The sequence below is a fragment of the Zonotrichia albicollis genome, chromosome 13 (genome assembly GCF_047830755.1).
Source record: "Zonotrichia albicollis isolate bZonAlb1 chromosome 13, bZonAlb1.hap1, whole genome shotgun sequence".
Classification (NCBI taxonomy): Eukaryota; Metazoa; Chordata; class Aves; order Passeriformes; family Passerellidae; genus Zonotrichia; species Zonotrichia albicollis.
This window is the reverse complement of record NC_133831.1, coordinates 4,365,935-4,389,013: the sequence shown is the minus strand read 5'-3', so window position 1 is coordinate 4,389,013 and position 23,079 is coordinate 4,365,935. Positions and strand designations below refer to the sequence as shown.

At 39.0% G+C, this 23,079-nt stretch overlaps 1 protein-coding gene across 2 annotated transcripts in view; it reads left to right on the top strand.

The window, feature by feature from the left end:
* The window catches only part of CDH13 (cadherin 13), a 444,090-nt gene that overhangs the window by 63,729 nt on the left and 357,282 nt on the right, over positions 1-23,079 (top strand). The window lies entirely within an intron of this gene.

Here is a 23,079-nt window from a genome sequence, read left to right as displayed (position 1 = left end):
TCTGTGATTCCATGAAGATTTATTAGCATAAATCATTTACAGCTGATTATAATAAACAATCCCAGTGTCTTTAGAGAAATGGTGTGTCTGCTTTTGAAAATCAGAAATAAATATGCCCAAGAAGCACATACCAAACACAAGCGTGCACATGTGGAAAGTGCCCCTGAGGTTTTAAGCAAGGTCTGTTCTGCTGGCCAGGATGCTGCAAGCTGAGCAAGCTTCCCCCTGCTTGCTGAATTAACAGAGGTGTGATGCATGTTCCTTCCCAGGGTTATAATTATAGATGACACCCTCAGGAAAGAGACAAGTCTAGAGCATCTGGGTTGGGACTTCTGAGATGGAGAGAAACAAAATTTCAATTAAGTGCAGTGGATTAGCACTGGCTGGGAAGTAGATTTGATATTCTGAAGGAAAGAAAAACACTTCAAGGAAACATTTGAATATTTCCTCAGTAAAAATTACTGTAGACCTCAAATGCCAAAACAAACAAACAGACAGCCCACTGGAATTGTCTAAATGCTGTATTTTCTCATTATTGAGCCATTGTGTTTTGAAATTAAATATTAAATTCTTTGGCATTATGTAACTCAATATTATGCAGATCAGAACATTACTTCTTTCAGCATCACTGAAATCAGGTTTAAACAGAAATAGATGCCCTTGAATTGTTTTATTCTTGGTAAAACTGCCTTCTTCAATAAAAAGCTCCTGTGTTGAAAACTAACTGGTCAGCTCTGTGTTTCAGCAAAAATTATCCCATTTGTGTATCTCTGGCTCTCTCCCAAACTGTTTCTGCTACCAGAACTCAATTTCTATTTTCTCATCTGTAGAGAGGGTAAAAGTTTTTGGCATGCATATCTTCATGCATGCTGTGTAAAAAAAATAATGATAAATATCTGTTAAGGGCTCTGTTTATTGCTTCCTCTGTTGAGATGACTTAATGTGGTACAGATTAAAACTAAGATTATTCTTGTTAAAATACACAATGTGATTCAGACATCACAGGGACCCCTTTTGAGCTATTGTGGGCCACCTCCTGATGCCCCACACCAAGGAAAGCCTCTCTGGGCTGAGGTAGGTAAATCTCATTTCCATGGAGTGGAAAGGTGTTAATGTTTTAGCAGTTTTGGGAGTTTCACTACCCTGTGACACGGGCTCTGCTCCATTTTTAGGGTTTCCATCACATGAGAATTCTGACCTAATACTTTTACATCCCTTGCTGAAGCAAAGTCCCTAAGCAGGCTATTTCAGTGAGATAGAGCATCCTCTTGTCCTTGGTGCACAGAACTAAAGTCATTGAACTCAAAGGAAGAATTACTGAGGGAAAGATTTGGCATTTCCAGTGTAGTAGTTTGGATCTGGGTGATCGCTGTGTTTCTTTTTGACTTTACAAATCTATGTCACCTTAGGAATGGTAGAATTCTAAGAAGATTTATAAATGTTTCCTTGGAAATAGTCCCAGGGAGAGTATCAATAAAATGCTGTGAAGGAGCCAAAGCATTCTGGAAGCCACAAGCTTCATATGTCATGTAGGGCTTCAGTCTATTGAAGGGCCCCCTATGTGGAGATTTCAGGGGAGGGAAATTAAAGATGCAGTCTGAAACACTGCAGTGATTTACCACAGAGTTTGCAAAAGCAGCAGGACTTCCAAGTCTACCTTCTCTTGCTGTATCTTTCTCATTCATCACAGCCCTTCAAGGAGTTCCTCTTTAGGAGAACCCAATTCCCTGCTTGCTATTATGACTTCTTCTTGTGATCATGAATCCAAAGTACACCAGCACTGTTGGATGGGAGTCTCTTCTGAAAGGCTGGGAAAGCCTCAGGAGTAAAGTTACCAGTGTATTCCACTTTTTCATCCCCATTTCCTGGCTTCTTTCACAAAAGTCTCAGGCACTCCAATGGGATCACAGCTGTGGGACCGAGATCTCAGCTGGCAGAGGCAGCTCCTCCCTGGGACACGTGGCTTTTGTTTGCCACACAGGTAGAATTGGTATTGAAATGGGCTCTGAAAGCAAAGTGGGAAAGGGAAATCTCCTGCTCTGTGCAAGTGGGCACCAGGAGAAATTGTGGGTTGGTAAACAAACCTGCATAAAGTGCCCCGGGTTAGAAGCACAGGGGTGTGAAAAGGATGGACCTACTTGATGGTTGCTGTGTGCTCACTCCACACTGGCCCAGCAGGCTGGCATCTCTGGGAGTGGGAATGTGTGCTCGAGTGGAAAAGAAACCTTTGGGCAGCAGGATATCTTCTTAAACATCTCCTATGTCCATCCAGGAGATGTTTTTAAGGCAGTGAGGAAAGGAGTAAGAAAGTTATCATTGAATTACATTGATGTAGGGCATTTTTATAAAACAGTCTCAAAAGGACTTAGTACAAAGGTGTAATAGTAGAGAAGAAAATGCTTAGAGCTGAAGTGGAGTCTTTTTTCTTCCCCTTCCTTTTTTTTTTTTAATTAAGCCTTCTAAATGAAAAATCCTGTAAATTTGTTCTTTATAGAAGTGAAAAATACTGCCTGTGGAGCTGCTGGTTGTTCATTATTCAACAGAGTACAGTACCTTGTTTTAAAGACTGTTCTTGCAAATGATTATTCTCCATTTCTGTCAGCCTGTCCTCACACTGTGGGACCCTCACTGAGCCAAGTCATTTAAAAGTCAAAAACTCAGTGAGAGTCTTGGGTTTCTTTCAACACTGAATATAGTAGCAAGCATATCTGTGACACCTTTGTTTATTCCTTAATTGCTCTGGATTTGTTTTGGATTGAGTACTATCATGGAAATAGATAGAGGCTTTCTCTCAAATCCCATTTTTGAGGTTATGACTATCAACTGAGGGGACTGGGACAGCAGAGAGATTAGGGAACTTTTAAAAAAGGAAATTTCTGGATGTAAATATGCTGGCAAGGGGAAGAATTCTTATCTGTGACATGATCCAAGGAGAGACTTCCAGTAGACATTGGGTCAAATCAGATATGGTTTGTGTGGCTTTGAAATAAGAAACATGAAAAAGAAGATAATTTCAAGGACTAACATGGCCTGGATCAGTGGTGTGTCTCTCCACTGTGCAAATATATTCTAGACATAAAAACATCAATTGGATGATCTAGTTCTCATGCTTTACATCCTCCCTGGCCCTTGGAAATTTGCACCAAAAATAGGAAAACCTGTTCCATGATGAAAAAGGTATTTTGAAGCATCTACTGTTGATTTAGGGAGTAGGTAACTAAAACAGAACTGCAAAGAGGAAAAGGAAGGACACAAACCAATGTCAGTCAATGAAGTTTTCAAAGTCTCAGAGGAAGAACATGATAATACAAGTTTTTTTGCTCTGGGCTCTGACTTGCTGAGGTGAAACCTAAGATAACAAGAAATAAGAAATATAGAAACAAGTTTTCTATAGTAAAGGAATATTCATAGGAGTATTATAAAATATATATGTGATAGTCTTTTCGCCATATCATCTATGACTTATATTAAGATACTCTGCCTTTTTTTGTCAAGTCCTACAGTATTTTATCTTTTCTATCAATTTATTCTTTTTTGTTTCTATGCAGGAGATACCATAAATCCTCCCTTTGATTGTGCATTGATGTAAAATTGAACAGCCCTTGTTATGTACGTGCTGCTGTCCCCTGGCAAACATTGGCAGATGTTTGGATACTTATTACTCTCACTTCATGATCTGAGAAATGTGATCTCTTTTTGTTATAAGGAAATATTTTGTTGCTTATCTGATCCCAACCCCATTATGATTTCTGGACAGATTTTAATTGATTTCCATAAGTTTTGGAGTGTTTCTTAAGATCTTTCAGTTCAAAAGCAGCTTGTGGCAGTGTAGAAAAAAAAGAAGATCATAGGGACCTTGGCAGCTTTCTCCCTGGATTTCCTCAGAGTCTCTCTCCTTTCCTAGAGCCAAGTCACAGCCTCCTTTGCTGCTCCTGTCATCCAGAAGTGCTTTCCTATAGCTCTCTGCCTCATTGATTCTCCATCTGTTTTACCCTGAGCATCTTTCTGGTGACCTATGTTCGCATCTGGTGTAAATATGCTCCTATTCAAAGTGTTTTTACTCTGTCACTTCCCATTTCAGGGGATGATTTATTGTAGCAGGGGCTGTGTGCTCTGTGCTGGAGAGAGGGAGGAAACCCAGACGTGGCCTCGAGGATTTCTTAGGTCTTGCTTGGCTGGGATTGGGAAGCACGAGGCAATGTGGTGCCAGGAGCTGTGACTGATGAATCTGTCCCTTCAAATTATGGGGCGAATGAAGGAGCTGGGGATCAGACAGGCAGAGAGGGCAGCTGTGGTAGACACATTTCCTGAAAGTTGTGAAGGACCCGAGCCAAACCTCATGGATGTCCCTCAGAACTCTGCCAGCCACTCTGAAAGACATTTGAAAACAAAAGCTGGAGGTTTGACTGGCTGTTCTGAGCTAGAGGACAGTGCCTTCATTATAATCCACTTCTCCTCTCCTTCTGCAGTTAGAAAAACAATATAATTCATATAGATGGAGCACCACATTACTATCTAATAGCCATTTGTATTCTAAGGCTGTACAGATTTTTCTCTTATTTCAACACTAGATTAACAGGGGGAAGAATTACAAAAGAATTGCTTTTGGAAAAGGAATTTGAATACAGACCAGGTGGCTAATTTGCTCCCATTAGTTAGTATGTTTAACAAGGGAGGGTGCAGTCTGCATTAAAGTCTCTGGAAGAACATCTCTATTGCTATTTAGCATTGCTGCACAGATTTGAATTTTTGCCTGCTTTCCTTTGTGCTGGAGCTCTTTCCCCCCCAAAACACTGGGCAAAGAAAATAGCATATGGATGAGAAGTGGCATATCTGAACAACTCTGTGTGTCTGTTACATGAATTGGTACAGAAGAAGAGGATGTATCATCCTGCTTTGATAACAAGCAAATCAGGAGCAATTACTTTTTTCTTTCAGAGAAAAGAGGATCGCTTACAGTACTTCAAAATAAGATATTTTTTTTCCCCCTGGAGAATAATAATCATTCTCTGTGTAAGCTGAGACACTATCATCTCTTTCAGTCTCGCTGAGTGTGAGCCATGCGTGGTGTCTGAATGCATCTCTGCACTTAGGAAATAGATTGGATAGGCTGTGGTGATGTCACTTCTTAAATATCACTGACTCCTGATCCAGTTGGATCAGCTTTTGATCTTTATAACACATCCTCTATGCTGAAGGAGAAAATGAGTAGAACAGATTGTTTTCCATAAGGTTTTGGCAACTAGAAAACATTTGTGAAGTGATAATGTAGTGACTGCTCATGCCTGAGTATGGAGAATGAAATTCTATAAGGAAAGCACTTTATTTCCTAGCAGAAGCTCATGGCAAACAGATGTAGCTTATCCACCACAAATCACAGGTGGGGAGAGAAATATGTTGCTGTTGGACAATAAACAGCATGTTCAAATAATGTAGATTGATATTAAGAACCAAAGACAAGTGCAAATATCACTCTGTTAAAACTATCCTTTTTTCCATCCCTGCCTTTTTATTTGCATTTAGTTGCTATTTCCCAATGGGATCAAAAAGTTCAACAGCTTCATGGTGAGGTTTATTTCTTTAATACTTGAAGAGGCCGCATGGAAAAAGCCTATTCTGCTGATTATAAACACTGGTACATAATTAATGAAATCAAACCAGTTTATTTGTTAGCCAGTGGTGTAAGATGTGACAGGGAAAAGCTGAGGCCTGGTTTTTTAATTGCATCTTTGTGTGTATTTTCTTTTACTCTTAGCTTTGTTACATGGCAGTGGGCAGGAAATATGCTAGAAATAAAAATAAAATACAGAAGTGTCTGAAATATTATAAGAGCAAGATCTGAAAGAGGAGATTTGTTTTTTTTTTTTTATTTTAGAAACTACTACATAATTCTAGTACAAAGAATTGTGATAACAGTCTACACCTTCTGTATTGGAGCTGTTTTGAAGCTGGAGTTGATCCCCACTGCTTCTCTACCCATCTCTTCTTGTCCTCTGCTCAATATATGCTGGAATACACAAAGGGAGGGTAGAAACCAGAATCTGGGAAACAAAGAGTTATCCTTCACAGCGTAGTAAATACAACTTTTGCCATGGTTAATTTAATAGACTTTTTATTGACCTGACAGGACTTAGGTCTGAACTGACTTTGGAATGGCTGGAATGGCTTCTGAGGCTGCAGTGAAGGCTGCCTCTCTCCAGGTGTTTCTCAGGCAGCTGCAGTGCCCAGACTGCCCTGGCTGCTCTGGTCCTTGCCCTGCCCCGGTGTCCCCTGCAGGGCTGTCCCTGTCTGGCTCCAGGCTGGGGAGGTGCAGCTCTGCTGTGACACTGCAGTTTGAGCTTTGAGTCCTGGAAGCACAAACACCATTTCTACAATTCCTTCAAGCCTTTATTCAGTGTGTCAGCCTGTTTTTCATCTCTTAAGTTGTTCCAGAGCTATTGAAGGGCTGTTTAACTTTGCCACCTTGCTCAGTACATTTGGCCTCTCTCTGCTGCTATAATGGCAGAGCCACAGAGGGATAACATTACACTGGCTCCTACTGTGCCTATCAGAATTACAGGAATCAACAAAGCAGCTGTAAACCCTGTGCTGGGAGCAAGCTAACGATGGAAAAAGTGCTCATAATACCTGTCTTTTGGTGTCAGCTGTTGTCTGCAAGGCACAATAGAACATCTGGAAGCGAGAGCCCTCCTATTCAGGTAGCTGAAATTGCATTAGCTGCTCTGGCATAAAGGACAGGATTAGAATGACAGACCTCCCCACTGAAATATTTGCTTTTGAATAAACTTGTCAAATGCAACAAGGGGTGTCATGGCAAAACTTTCCTGCTTCTGCTGTGAGAAGAGCTTCTGTTTCTGTGATGACAAGAGGACTCTGTTTAATTGAGCTGCATTTTGCTGCTGTCTGCTGCAGGCAGATACAATGAAAGGGGACAAAGGCCAAGTTCACTTCATTGCTATCGAGCTTCTTTTCTTCTAGGAGCAGGTAACAGCAAAACAATTACTGCAGGCTTAAAGCAGGTCTGTTTTGGCAAGAATGGGGGAAGCAAGAAACTGCTGCAGAAGCTTCCCGTTAATTTATGCTCAAGAGAGATTCACCATTCTTTATGGCACAACAGGGGCCCCAAATATAATGGGGAATACAAACTAAGGAAGATAATGGAGAGGGAAAGCATCTTTCAATGCCTTTAGAGTTCATGAGTTATTCCTGTTTGCCAAAACCCACTTTGGTGAGCATTCACTCAGCATAATGAAAGCGCAGCTTACCATGTAGCTTTGTAGAAACTGGGTCAGGTAAATTTGAGATGCTGTTATAGCTTTATTCGTCTTTAAACTATAGATCAAATAGTTCTAATAAAAAAAGTTGAAAAGGGTAGATTTCAGTAGTGTCCATCACAAAACTCTTGTGTCATTCAGGACATTAAAACTAGACAAAGACCACAGGTCTGGCTTGTAACACTTTAGGAAGTTATATAGGCAGCTGTTGATCATATATATACTTCAAAATGTGGTCCTGACTTAGAAATGCTTGTCTTTGGTCTTTAAGATTACTGTTTCTCCCCCAATATTTATTCCTCTGTTTGTTTCAGGGGAATTCCTTTGTTTGCTTTTTACTCTGTAAAAAAATACAATACCAGTTTCACACCTCATTTGAGGGCTGGAAAAGCATCTCCATAGCTGGAGATGAAGATGCACAGTGGCTTTGTCTGCCTGCCTCAGGGAGTTTGGGCACTAGAAACAAATCTATTGCACTTATGCGTCTTTCTTTTTGCTAAAGTTTCATCCTCCTTCCTCATAGCGTTGTCCAACCTGTCCTTGGCCACCTCAGTAATGTTATGTCTTGTTTGTGCCACCTTGGTCTATCTATAGAACACTGTGCTGAACTAACTCAGGGGTTATTTGCCACTGCAATGATGACAAACATTGACAAAATTAACTAGAAACTCCTTTTTCAATGAGCCAGTGATGTGGAGCCACACAGGCAACAAAAGCATCCTTTCTGATTTCTTCTAGAGAATTTTGCCTTTTCTCCTCCATTTAGAAATCAGAAGTGGGAGTGTATTTTAGATTGTGTCATCTCTAGTTGAGACTCTTCATTTTTGAAAGATTAAACAAGAAGTCTCTCTTTTGTGGCAGTTTAGAAATGATTTGGGGTGAGGCTTGGTGGCCTCCAGGTGCCTCATCCACAGACCCTGTTTGGCTGCAGGGCAGGAATTGGTCCAGGAGCACATCCAGAGATCCTGTCACACACAACAAGAGACACAAAACTCCTGCCTTCTAGGACATTCCACAGCGGCTGAAGAATAACTTTCAGCTAACATGAATGAATTCATGTAATTTGGCTCTTAAACAAAAAATGAAGCACGCTGATTTGGGAATCGTAGCTGCTCATTTTCTTCAAAAATGGTAAAACAAAGTGATTCAACACTTCCAGAATGGTTTTTTTCCCACACACTTCTAAATTTAAAAAATGTTTTGTTGGTTTTTGTGGTTCCAGAGTTACTTCCATGAAACAGATATTGCCCAGGGGAGGGGGGAAAAACCACATTTCAGTTCTTAGAATACTGCTTTAAGTTATGCCCAACAGATGACAACAAATATGATTAATATTAACAGAATGGAAAAGTTTGGTTTAATTTATTCTTTGTGAAGTCCTATTTTTGTTCATGCTTGGATCCCAGGGGAAAAAACAGTTTAATGTGATTTCTGTTCCCCCATTTACTGTTTGCTCATCTCAGATGGTCTTCCAGTCTCCCACTGCAGTGCTCTGATAGTGACCTACCTCAAAGACATGGACTTTGTTTGTTCCCTGAGCTTTCATAGGCAGAAAGGTGCATATCAATTATTCAGTAGAAATCTTCTCCCTGACAAAACTTCCCGTTGATATCTCAACTGAGCACAGCCCTACTCACACAATGATTTCTTGCATCCTTTCAGCTTAGAACTCAGTGGCTATTAATGAGTTAACCAAGCTAATAATTTCTAGCTCTTACTGTGTTTAGTGTGCTTCAGCAGGAGTTATATTCTTGTGGAGGTGAAGGTTATAAAGTGTGCTGGTCTGGTCTGGCAGCTGCAGTGCAATTTCCAGGGGAAACTGGAATTAAATATGATTGTGTGTGCAAGGGGATGAAAAATTTCCTGAAAACTCTGCCTGGGAGCACACAGCCCACCTGCATCTTTAGGGCTGGCACCTGGACACTCCTAGGAGTGAGATGGATGCTCCTGTCTGCCATGGCTGTGGAGGGAATTCAGGGACACCAGCCCCTTCCAGCAGTCCCATAATCCTGGCAGCCTCTGGGATGGAGGATAAGGAAGCAGAAATGAAAGGCAAAAAAAGAGAGAACCCAAATCTAGGACAGACGGGTAGCTAATGACAAAAAGAAAATTGCTAAGTGAAAAGGCATGGAGATTAAATAAAAATAAATGGGATGGGATTCTGGCTCTGTCACACATGAGACTTTCCTTAGGGGTTAGGATGGATTTTGCCCTTGCTGCTTGATGGAATTCTCCATCCTCTAAGCTGGCTAGAGCAAGCTATGAAAAAAGAGCAATTATTTCTTCTTCCATGCCTGCTTTTAACAGTTCTTGGTAAGCATGGAAACAATATGAACTATGTTAGTGAAACAAATTGGATGCCAAGAAACACTGGAGCCCTTACATAGGATAGAAAAGCACAGTCTGAGAAGCGTGTGAGCTGGTGCGGGCTGAATGCAGAACCACAGAACACTTTCAGAGCAAACAGGACAATTTTTCCATGTCCTCGCCCTCATTTCTCCTTCAGGTCATCTCTGTTGTGGTTCTTCCCCCTTGGGCTAATTGATTTTCACTGAGTTTTTTGCCTAGTTTTTTATCAGTTGATTAGAAAAAACCAGAGCCTACCTGCAAGTGCCTTCTTATCTCACTACATGAGAATAAATTATAGCAGCAAACTCTTGCTTTTCAGGAACTCCAGTGGATACCTATTACCCCATCCATTGTGTTTACTTTTCTGGATCTGACTCTTTTTTTAAAATGGAGAGTAAAAAATGAGTGGTTTCCCAGACATCTGATCAAAAAATTTCCCATTCTCCATCTGCTCCATATAATGTTTGCTCCTTTTGCTACTTGGTATTTATTTCTGTGGCCAATGGATGCAATAAGGGATTGTAATTTAACTGTTAGCAGAGGTTAAGATGATTTTCTCATTTGCACTTTGGCTTTGCTTTTCAAAATTTCCTTTGTCTCTTACAATGCAGATCTCTACTTTGAATTAGAATTGTAAAATTATCTCCTGTGTGGATTTGAAAGCCACTGTCACAGCATAAACATCTTTCAAGGGCTTTATTCTTCAGTCTTGTGTATTAAACCTGATTTTTTTGTTAGTTGCTAATAAAGCCTTTGCTGTTGTTAAGGCACTAATGAGTGCAAAAGGGAAAAGACAACATTGTAGGATGTGTGAACTTAGAGAATGGGTTTTAATTGATGGGTTGCAGTTCACCATTTAGAAAATGTGAGCCTTCTGGAAGCCACGGGTGGTGTGCTTTGTTCTATTGTTGCTTCTTCAGTAATAAACAACTTTCTACCAGTGCTGGAAATCACAGAACTGAAAGCTTGTTATAATTTTCCATGGTGCTGAAAAGGACACAACACTTGTATGTTTGCCCTAAATATATAGCTATAAATACACCTACTTAGCCTAATTAAAAAAGAAAATAATTTGGAGTTTCAGCTTTTTAATTCTTACATTTTGTAGATATTTCTTCCTTCTGCCCTCTACAGAAAGTGTCTCTTTATTTAAGTTTTATTAGTTTACTGAGGCAAATCACAGAGCCTCCCTGCTTTGTGTGTTAATTGCATTATTTTCATTTACAGATGGGGGAACATGGGGAGGTTAAATGGTTTTCCTGTGGTGTGGCCTGAGTTTGTCTCTTGGCATGGATTAGAACTGAGGAAGGGAAATCCTGGTCACAGTGACTGGGAGCATTGGGAATAACCAACAGGTCCAGGAGTGGAACCTGGAGCCTGCTTATGCCTTCTGCACTGAAATGCCACTACAAATGAGTGAAATATAGGTGAAAACATTTATACATTAAAATGAGGCTCCAAATGACCCAATTTGCTCTGCCTTCTGGTTTGATTTTGGCTCAGTTCCTAATCTAGTTTCTCACAAGAGAAACTCCTACAGCGAATAGCTTCTTCTTAATAATAGAATATTACTTTACTGATTAATATTTGTTGGACACTTAGTCTAATTACGGTTTCTCACAGCTACTTTAATTACTATAATATGAGGTTTAGCTTAAGCAAAATATTCCAGATGAGTTTAGTGATGCTTCGCAACTTAATTCTGTAGATGGGAGTGTGGCAGCTGACAATTGGGAGAGAGGAGAACACTCTCCTTCCTGAGCCAGGACACGTGTTTTTAAACGATAAGATGTGTCAGTATTTTTGTTCCTGAATCAAAAGATGTAATGCTGAGGATTTACAGAATCTGGGAACTCTGAAACCTCGGCCTGGGGAATAGCTGCAGTGAACATGATTAACTGGATAAAGGGGAGCTCTGTGTAGTGCAATTGAGGATGTCAGTGTTTACTCACTAATTGAAATTGGAGAGGCTGAATTAAAAGCTTGTGATTAGTAAGGCATGCCAATACCTTTGAGGGCTAGCTCCTATCTTTTCAAACGTGCAGAGGAACATGGGATTGTTTTTCTTGGTGAGAAATTGTCCTATTCCTTCTGTGTCATTTGTGTTGAAAAGCAAAAGGTGAAATATAGAGATAAGACCCTGGAGGAAGTTAGTCAATAAGTTTTTATTTCCAGGATATCCCATTTTAAAGTGGAGGTGTAGTCCACATGGATATTTGTTGAATATCTTGGTGGGAAGTACAAACTTTTTGGACTGGATTTTTGTAGAAATGTGAGCACTTTGGCACAGCATTGATGGAGAGCAGGCATGAAAAACGTGGAGGATTCACTAAAAAATGTGGCCTGGCACCTGCAGTTCAAATCTCTCCATTTGTACATGTCCAGCACCATTTGCAAACCTCACATCTCCATTTCCTCTCCTTTTGTAAAAAAAAAATGCTTAAAATCAAAGTGTATTCTTTACTATTCATAACAATAATTTATCAATTAAAACCCAAAACAGATTTTTGTGCATCAGTCCTGTTAAATGGGGAATGATATCCTTGAAGTCTAATCTGAATTTTGACATACTTAGCACTGAAAGTGCTTGAACTTCTGTATATTTACAATAGAGGACTTGAAAACTTGATTGATAAAATGTCTGATAAGACAAATGTTGAGGGAATAAATCCTTCTCATTTTTTCAGGGACTCAGACTTCATTGAAACTTTGTTCTCCTCCTCTGAAATTGTTTATATCAGTTTAGGGAAGTAGGAATATATGTAGCTGCTGAAATGTTCCTACTTCATAGGATGTAGGAAGGCACAGGAATTTGATTATGGAAAAAGGGTCTCTTACAATATTTAAAAAAGAAAAAATTAGGTTTCTGGTTTTGCATAATGCTGATTTATTTTGAAGTGTAATGCTTTATGCTTTCACCTTGGAAACTGATTCTTATTTAGGAGATGAAAGATTGTGCAAAATATAATATTCTTGTATAATTTAAACTGCCTGATAATGTGCTATAGCCTCCTAGAATTCAGGCCTAAACATTAGGCATTGATTTAAAAAAGGCATTTAAATAATTTAAAATTGTTCAATGCTGAGCATGATCAGCACCCCAATCATTTTCAAATAAAAGTACCTATAAAAATTGAAGCAGATGAATAATTTTAAATTGCTTTATACTGTGCAAGCACAGAACCCCAATCACTTTCAGGCTGAAGCACATACAAGAAAAAATGATTGAAGTGCTCCAGTAAATTTAAATTGCTATATACAAGGAAAAGGGCTTGAAATAATTGGATACTCAAATTTTTTCTTTAAATTTCCCTATTTTTAGGTACAACCCAAAGAGTTTAACTTTGTCAAGATGAACCAAACAATCTGATTTTATAAACTTGCAAAATATCGCATTAGCCTCTGTTCCATGTAGTGATGATGGGACATTCCACAACTGAATGTCACATATCCTGCTGTAGGAGTTCTCAGTACTATTGTTATTAAAGCAGGATCCAGGGCAGAAATTTACATTTTTCCCAACTTCTCATGTGTTTAATTCTTATTGTTTGTATCTGCTGCCTGTTGGATATCACGTGGAGCAGCTGATATTTCTGGTAAATACAGATAATTATAAAACAATTAAAAGTACTGAAAGTGCCATCCACAAGGTTTAGTGGGGAAGCTGCAGTGGCTTCCTGACCACTGGACTTGATTTAAACAATGGCTTCCAAAAGCAAATGATAGTTTATTGTGGAGGTTCCTTGGTGGAATTTGTGGGATACAAAATCTGTTCTTGTGCCCCAAGACTGGCAGCTGTTCCTCCACCTGAGGAAAACGTTGTTCTCATGGGTAAAGATCATTTTCTATGATTATTGTTTCTACAATAAACAAAAAAACCCCTAAAAAGCAACCCCTTGATATTTTTAGCAATTAACATCCAACATTTCCCAGAAACACCATTCCTTGATAGCTAAAAAAAAGTTCTTCTGTAAAGAAATAAGAAATAAGTATTTAACAGGGTGTTACTGAGGCTTTCTGCAATACTCCTGAGATCTCATTCTCAGCGTGTCAGGGTTTTCTTTGACTACCTAATACACGTGAGGTCAGTAGTTGTATCTTTTGCATAAAAGATTTCATCCAGCTTTTAAATTGCAAGCAATTATAAGAGAGAGGGTTATAGACCAGGGTCTTGGTTTCACATTATTTATGTTCTAATTAACTTACCAGACTGAAATTTCACCCCCCCCCCGCTTTGGCTACTAAGTGTTGATCTTTAATAGTTATCTGTTCCTAGCATTAATGGGTTTTATTTCTTTGGAAAGGTCATTCCTGATGTAATGTCACTGTTAACACGAGGGAGCCTGTAAGTTTTAGACATTTTGCTTGATTGTGATGAGCTCAAAAATACTGAAGTACTTGCTGTCTTTCCCCTGGGGGTTGTTTTCACTCAGAAGAGTTAGTACAAGTTGTTTTTAATTTTTTGACTGTGTTCTTGCAATTCATTAAAAGCACTTTTCAATAAGCAACTGACATAGCCAAAAATACATTGTGGGTTTTTTTTTTTAAATCCTTTTATATTTATTTCAAGATGACTCCATGAGCTTGAGAATTACTCCCTGTTGTAGGTAAATACATAAGGTCTGGGCTTATAAAATGAGAAGTGATGCAAGAACTTTGGTCAAAATGAATTAAATCCATGTATGGTTACTACTGTACTACTACTACTGTACAGTTACTGCTCTTCAGGAAAAGAAAGTAAAATCACTTAAAAACCAGCACTGAAGAAGACTTAGCTAAGCTCACATGATTTTTGTGCAAATGAGAAACAGATGAGAAGATCGAGAATGTCTTGACCCACTACAAAAGATTAAGGTGATTTACAGCCCTGTCCTTACTAAGAGTTCACCTCTGAGCTTGGTTTTTAAATAGAAACCCATAGGAAGCCAATCTATTTATTCTAATACTATCATACTATTATTGCTCTGTATTATTTGCTGTAAAGAAAAGGCAACCATGTGATATGCAGATACCTTCATGAAAAAGTTTTCTATAGCTTGTCTTATAGAATAGATGGTCCTCTTCCTGTTGATGTCCAAATCTTGTCAAAACTGGCAGAGATGTTTGTGTTGGGCTCCTTGTAGAAATTTCTCAGTTTTTATTAAGAGTCTTTGGATGTTAGACTTGTTTTTTCTCCAATAACCTTGCTAGAATCAAGGGATTTTACTTGAAAGTATTAATTTTTAAAAAATCTTTCATTTGTGAGTGTTCAGGAGAAGGTCAGAAAATGTTCAGCAAATCTTTTTTTGAAGTTGAAAACCAGATATTTTCACTTGTCCTTATACTTTTATGAGTTCTGGGGGGTTGTTTCTGTTTTTGTAATGTTTGAAGGTGATAGAAGTGTGTTTGTGTTTAATCCTTAAATCCATGTTATACTTTCAAAGATTGTTTTCAGCAAGCTCATTTTCAGTTTTAGCTTAGCAGTGCAAAAGACAGATGTTCAGTGTTACACTGAGTTCAGTTTGTGCTGCAGTAATAATTGCTTTAGACTCTAACTTTGTGGAATATGAGGAAAATAATAGGTGGAAGGTTGGTTTTTCTTTTTGATAACTATCACACTGCTGGGAAATTAAACATGTATCATGTTCCTTAGAGTTTCCAGCCATCCTATCCAAAACCCACTATCTGCTCTAAGAAATATGATTTTAATTTTTTCTTTTACAGCTTTTGCCACATCAGTGTTTTCCTGTGTGGAATAATGACTTTGCCCCATGCAACTCCATGTGAAGGGTTTTAAATAAGTTTAAACAATTTTTAATTTATTTCCTTTTTAGAAAACCAGAGATCCATATTTTCATTCATCTAAATGCTTCATGAAGTCATTACTGCAGGAAAAGAGGATCAGCCTGTTTATTTCCTGAGGCAATAAATAACTAAAATGTTTGGTGTGAGCAGATCTTCACAAAGGTTATTGTTGTAAGGCAGTTCAGGTTTCAGCAATTCCACACCTTGCAGTACAACCAGCCCAGAACTCTGACTTTCAATGTTTCTTCTTTATGCCCCTTTCACTGGTACAGGAATGGCTCATTTGCATTACTCTGTACCCTGTAAAATGAATTTATTATGCAGCTTCTCTAAATAGGCTAACCAGCTGTAATCTCATTCCAGCGGCGTATGGGTTTCAACAAAACATGATTACTTCTTTCATAATGCCTAAAAATAAACAAAAAATAACCTTGGAGCCCAACCTGTCCTTTTGCTCGAGTCTAGTGTGTTAAATGGTGCTATTAATCATGATGGGTAGTTATTTTCTTGTTAAATACTTGAGTAATTTAAAATATTACTTATTTTGTGCACAAGTAACTGCTCTTGGTCTGTTATTAATCATCAAAATACTTAATGAAGCGGGATGAGAGGCATTCCCTGGATTACAAAATCTGAACAATGATCAGATACATCAGCATGGCCGAAAGTGGGAGTTGATTCTGCACTCTGTTCTGCACTTGTGGGTACAGATAATTCTGAGCTGGGAGCTCTGTTGGATCCGTGGGCAGATCCTGAACTTCAGCTAGGAATCTGTATGGAGAGGGAAGGGGCTGGAAGATCTCTGCTGGCCATGGGCAGAGCTGGTCCCCACCTGGTCAGAAAGGGCATGGATTGAACAATGCATGAGGGTTTGCATCTGTGTTTATATTTCATAAAGATTAATCCTGGCTCTGTTTGCAGAAGCTGCTTAACATTGTTGAAGGTAAATGGTGGTCACTCCTCCACTGATGTCAAATTTCACAGCTCTTTGTGTGCTGGTTAATTTTAGAATGACTGTGAGCCACCAGCATGACAAGACTTCAAAAGGAATTTTAGGAAGCATTAGGCAACAAGTTTTGGGCTTAAGGAAATATCCAGACTGTGGAGAAGATTTATCTGGAATTCTTTACGTGTTTTGCACAGGTGGAGCTTAAGGAGGCACAAAGAAATATTACTGAGATGGTCACAGGGATGTATCCAGATAGAAGGAGATGGAAGGAGTTTGGTTTGTCTAGCTCAATAAATGGAAGATTTAGAGGGGACAAAGGTTAATTTAGTTATGAGACAAGACTTGTGCAGGAATAAATGGCTATAAATTGACTGTGAACAAATTTACTCTGGAAGATATGAAATGACCATCAGAATAAGGGTCAGGAATTGTGAAATGTAGGAATTATTTCTGATTGGGATCAAGTGGTCTGGCCAGCAGATCACTGTGCCTGCTTGTGACACCAGAGGTGGTTCCTGTGTGAGGCTTTCACAGAATCACAGGATTGTTGGGGTTGAAAGGGACTTCTGGAGATTATCCAGATCAGCCTTCCTGCCTAGAGGAGTTATCTGATTCAGGTGACGCAGGAATGTGTCCAGATGGGTTTGGAACATCTCCAAGGCTTCCTTGGACTTCCCAAGTTTTTCCTGTGCTCTAAAGTCAAGGGAAATCTAAGCTAGCTCAAGTTCTGAAGTATGGAAAATATATTAGTAAGAATTAATTTAAAATCTTATTTTAGGGTGCAGTTTCATGTCAGCTGCCCCAGATTGGGGTGCAGACTGTGGGGGTCTCACACCAGACCCTGTTTTTCTCAGCCACATCATCCTGTGGACACAAGATTCACAGAACTTTGTGGTGTCTGGGCTCAGGGAGCAGATGGGAATGGGAGAGCAGGAAAAGTCATTGGGGAGAGAGGATTGGCCCAACTCTGCCTTGAAATGAGGGTGCTGTCCAGGTGCTCCTGTACTTTGCAGGCACTGCCTGTATTATCCTTCTTCACCCTGCACAGTTTGGGCTCTGTGGTCACTTTGATCTCTGAGCAGCCCCTGGGAGCAATAATAAATGAATAAATCATTTCTGAAGAAAATGATGGAGCCTCTTGCAGAGCTCCTCAACTTCAGAAGGCGAGTGGCTGTTTGATACTCCCTGTTCTGACACCACCACTGGCAAATCACTCCTTGAACAACTTAATGAGATTCCCAGTGCCAAGAGAGATGCACACCTTTTACTGAATATGCAATAAAATCCTCATAATAAACATAGGTACGTAAGGAAAGTGCCAATAAAAGGGAAGCTCCTGTGGTAGATAGTTTCACAAAAGAGTTTGTCACATTTTGTTTCCAGTTAATGGATGCCTACCGCAGTCACACAGCTTCAGCGACAGGAGAACTGAATTCATTTAAGCCAATAAAGTCATTCTAATTTGCATTTTCATAGCCCACTCTTCAGTACTCCAAGTGTGACTTTCCCTTTTAGGACAGAGCTGTGCAGTAAATGGATAGGTAGGCCCTTTAAGAGGATATTTATCATCCTTGAAGAATCTTAGTGCCAAATCTTAATAGCATTTCTTACAAAAATGACTGGAGCTCTCTATCAGATATAGAGGTAGAGCTGTAGAGATAGGGAACAGTCTTCTTTTTTTTAACTTCTTTCCTGATAGAAGAGCTTTTAAAGCCTGAAACAGTGAAAACTTCCTCCCAAAATGAAAATATTGCATTTAAAAATGCCCCAAATAATAATATTCTCGAAATCAAATTAATTTGAAAGAACTGCATTTAATTAATTTAGTCACATTCAGAGATATTCAACATACCTTTCTGTAAAGTTAAAATGCCTTTGTTAATTATGCCAATCAGAGGATAATTTATTCTTTTTTTTTTTTTTGTTCTAGTTGATATTAAAAAAACACAGAAGACACAGAGAACTTCATGTCCAGTCTGTGTGTGTGATTTGATGAAATAATTGCCTTAGGACCTGCTGACACTCTAATTGGAGTCTGTGTAATGCAGAATCAGAACCTTACTTAGAACTGCACTCTCTTTATTTTAAGTATCCCTCTGTTAATTTCATTTGAATAACTCCCTCATTTAAATCTGAGAGAAGAATTCAAATTTCATCATCTCCCCCTGACTGTGTGCTGTTTATCACTTGTTTCCTTCTCTCATGGCCTCCTCATTATCCATTTTCGTGGGTCTGGTGCTGCAGCACCTGAACATGGAAAAGGTTTTAAGATTCAAAAATCTCAATCTGCATGATAAAAATATTTTGTCATGAGCGATTTAATTCAGTGTTGGCAGTTCTCATTATTCTGATTACTTTTTTCTCTTCGTTCTCAGCTCTAAGGAATACCATGTTTCTTATGAAAATCTGAAGTTTTCATATGCAAAAAGCAAATTTCTGTTTCTCATGTTTCCACAGAAAAGCTCAGAAGCATAAATTTTCAATACCCACTTCCAAGTAAATGAGTCAAATAAAAAAGAAGCCCCCAAACCATAATTCAACACATAAAAAAAACCCCAACACTACCAGAAATGCCAAACAAAACAACCAGAACTAAAACTCTTTTCTCAGGAAGTGAAAATTCACAATGTTTGAACTCTTGAAATTATTGCTCTTAGTAAAAATGAGCATGATTTGAATTTTAGCTCCTCCTTCTTGTGCTCTATGTTGATTTGTTTTTATTTCAGATTACTCTCCTGAAGTCAAAGGTAGAATGTGGCCCTATGGAATATTTTCCTCTGGAAAGAGATTTGTTTGCCTTTACTGTGTGCAGGATTCCTGTCTGGGCAGATGGCTTTCACAGGTGTCTGCACCACTTACGTTTCTAATTAAGTAAAGCCTTACACAAGGATGAATTTCACACCATAAGAATTTGTGTGAAATGCAATTAATATTCTGCAGTTTGTGTTTGTGCGCTAGGTGATCTCCTCAAGGTAGGGCTAATGAAGATATGAGGGTGTACCCAGCAAAAGGTGAGAAAATTCATTTGCAGAGCGAGCATGTGGCCAAACTGAAACTGTGCAAGTTGAAAAGAACATAAAGAACCTGAAATTCTTTAGAAAGACCTTTCTGAGATGACTTTCAGTCACCAGAAGAGGAGGTAGAAGGACCCTGTTATTCTGAGGTGCTGTGATACCCAAAGGTGCTCCAGCATCAGGGAGTTTATTCATTTCCTCTGCAGTACAGTATTAAATTGCTCTCTTTTTTTTGCTTTCCAACCATATTCTGTGTGAGCGGCTTCCAGTGCAAATGTGGAGGTCAGTAAAGGTCACCAGCATGTGCGTGCTGGTTTATTAACTAAAAAAAAAAGGTGTTTCTTAGGCTTGATATCTCACCTGGAGTACAGTTCCAGCACAGTGGCCCAACTAGCACAGGAGTTATCTGAACTATGACATTTCATTACACCAACTGGCAATAAATTCTGAAAGAAAAATTGTCATAATATTAAAACTGAGTCTGGGCTCTGTGCATTTCTGAAAAGCATGAGGTTATGAGGAACTTTGATTTTGCTTGTTGATGAACATAGAATCTGTAGGTCTGAGTAGTCACAACTCTGCTTTTCAGACTTCTACCCTTTTAGAGATTTTCATGAGGAAATTATTTGCTGCATAAGTGTCATTTTTGTTCAAGAATTTTGTCTTTTTTTCTTGGGAGCAGGTGAAGGATCCTTTTGTACTAATTGCCCAGCACTTGACTAGCTGGGTGAATGATATTTGTTTATTCACAGTTCTACATATGACATCTAAATGTTATTTACACTGTGTTTAGCTGAAGTCTTCATATAGGCAGCTAGATCCATAGAACTTTTTATTATATCCAAAAATATGAATCTACATGGTGTTTAAATTCAGAATATATTCTTCTTTGAACAAGCCTCTTTGCCTTACACATATATCTGCCTGACTTAATTTTTTAAGATATTTTTAAAGACTGCTGTCACCAATGTGAAGAACCTTTACAGAAATTATTTTAATGAGCTAGACATTTAGTTCAACAGAAGTTTCTTCATAGCAAAATAAATTAAAAGAATAATTTTCTTTTTTAAATACAATTAATTAAAAACTGTCCATGTGATGACAGATTTAACATTTTGTCTGACATGTAGAGAAGAAGAAAGTGCCTGGAATTGCACAAGTGGAATAAAATGTTCCATTTCACAGCAAGGCCAAGCTTTAGTCTTGTAATTATTTCAAAGGGAGTAAAGGTCATTTTCTATTTGCTGCATCTCTATTATGTGAGCCTTCTGTACCAGGCTTACAGAAGTTAACTCATGACCCATTTAGATTGCCCAGATTTCAATGTCAACTTAGACTGTCACAAATCTGATAAAGCTGACATATTCCCATCTCTAAGTACTGCTATAGATGATGTCCAAAGAGGCTTTTTATTTATAGCTCCGTAAGACAAGAGTTCCAGCTTTAAGGTTTGAGTTGCTGGGAGATCAGAACATGATTTGCCTCTCACTTGCTGTGTTAATCCTTTAGGAGAAGAGCTGTTTGTAGATAAATTTCAGGATATATGGCTTGGACTGTTTTTCTGGTGGGGACTCATTATATAACTTTGCTTGCATCTTGAGATGGGAAGAGGTTTTCTCCTGCTGTGATTGCATTTTAATGCATATTCATCCAGGAACACTGAGTCAGAAAGACAGGTACTTTAAACCTGCACCTGTGCACACAGAAAATGAGTGCAGAAGATGCATGTGTGCCTTTCTTCCTGTGCATATGCCCATTGAAATGCATATAAGGCAGGATTTTTAACAATCAGTAATCAAGCTTTATGCACAATTTTCAGGGCAGGCTCTGAATACCCCAGCGCACATTTGCAGATATCTCCTGCTGGAAGACTTGAAGGGGACACATCCAATTCTCGACCAAAATCTCCAATAAAATCAAAATATCAATGTCATTAAGAGAATGAGGGATTGGGGGCTGTGGTTTTAAACCTTTTTAAGAAAAGCAAGACTAGTGTGATGATACTGAAATTATTAGAGTCAAGTGTGTTGCACTTTTCTTGGTGTGTTACTTTAAAACTTTCTCTTCTTTCTTGGTTAATCCTTCCAAGGGACCATTGTGGAGCAGGACAGGATGGAAGGCAAGGATGTCCATCTGTTGTGTTTGCCTTCCACCAGATTAATTAACATGAAATATTCTGGCTGCTCCTTGCAGTCTGCTGGCACTTCTGGCCAAGCTTTTATAGCAACGGCCTGACATGAAACAAATGATCCAGCAGTTGGTTCCGTAAGAACAGCTAATGCAGACCAGGTGCCTTTGGACTTTGTAAATGGGATCACACTGGACTTTAAATGAGTGGGAAATGCAAGAAGGGAGAGAGCAGATCGTGTATCACTGTGATTTAGCAAATGGATTGTGAGTGGTGGGGAGCAGGGAAATGTGCAGCTGTTAAATTATTGCAGGGCATCTCTTTAGGATCAGGATCAGCAGGCGGGGATGGTAAAGGAGTGGAGGTGGGACTGAGAGAAGCTGCTGGGGCTTTGGGAGAAGTGAGAGTGCTGTTGTCACCTGAGCTGGTGAAGGAGAAAAGAACCCTCAGTGTTGGCTGGTGTGGTATTAGGGAGAAATTGTCTTCACTTTAACCCTGAAGAACTTTATTTCCAAAACTGTAATTTTGTGTTGAGGATGTCTTCAGTAAATAGACCCATTGTGCAGAGCCACTTGAATTTAGGAGTAAATGCCTTTCAGAAACCCCTGTGTTTGTTTTATTCTTGGTTGGCACACGTGCCCTCTCTCGCTGATTGTGCTGGGGCTGCCTGACAAGCAGCAGATTGCCCATAACAATTTTGAGATCAGAGTGGTCAGTGCACCACCTGAAAGTCAGGCTTTGTAAAACACCTTTAGGTGTTCTAAAGCAGAAAGTACTTCTGAAAATGCACTTACACACATATGGGTTGGAAAATATGATTTGGCTTTTCCTGCTTTTAACCTTGCCTCCTTTTGCCTCTCTCTTTAGCCTTTTAAACTTTTTAGTAATTTCTTTTTGCTAGCTGCTTCTTTCTTGACCATTCTTACTTCCATGCTCTCATTTAAGAGCTGCCAAGAAAAATAGCCCTTCAGGTTTTTTCTCTATTCAGAGATAAAATGCTTCAGAGTCTGAGATTAGAATTGTACCTATTCCCAAGCAATTTTATTTTGCTTGTAAGCTTCCTCCCTTGATGTTCCTGTGGTGACACAGAGCTTGGGTGACCATGTTCTGACAGTGACACAGACTGTATTCAGCTGGAGCCTTCAGATCCACCTCCTCTATGATGCACACTTTTCTTTTTCAGTCCTCCCTTGGTGTAAACAAGCTTTTGATTGTAGGGAAAATGGGCAAACTGTGGCTTGGAGAGAAAGAAAAGAAATAGTTTATACTTGCTAGCATAGAATTTATTCTAGAAATGAAACTTCTGTACGTGAGACTTTACCCATGAATACAGAATTTCTTCTGCAACTTGGTGATCAACTTTGAGACAGATTTGCAGCTCTTAATTTATCACTTTTTCAAATTCATTTGCTTATGCTTAATGTCAGCATATATTTAGGTCCAGCTGTATTCAACTAGGCCTAAATAAATGTGATTTTTAGGAGCAATATTACATCCTATGTTTTTATGGACCAGTAACAATCTTTATTGATATTCTGAACTGAAATTCACCTTGAAAGCTACTATTTTGTAATTTCAATG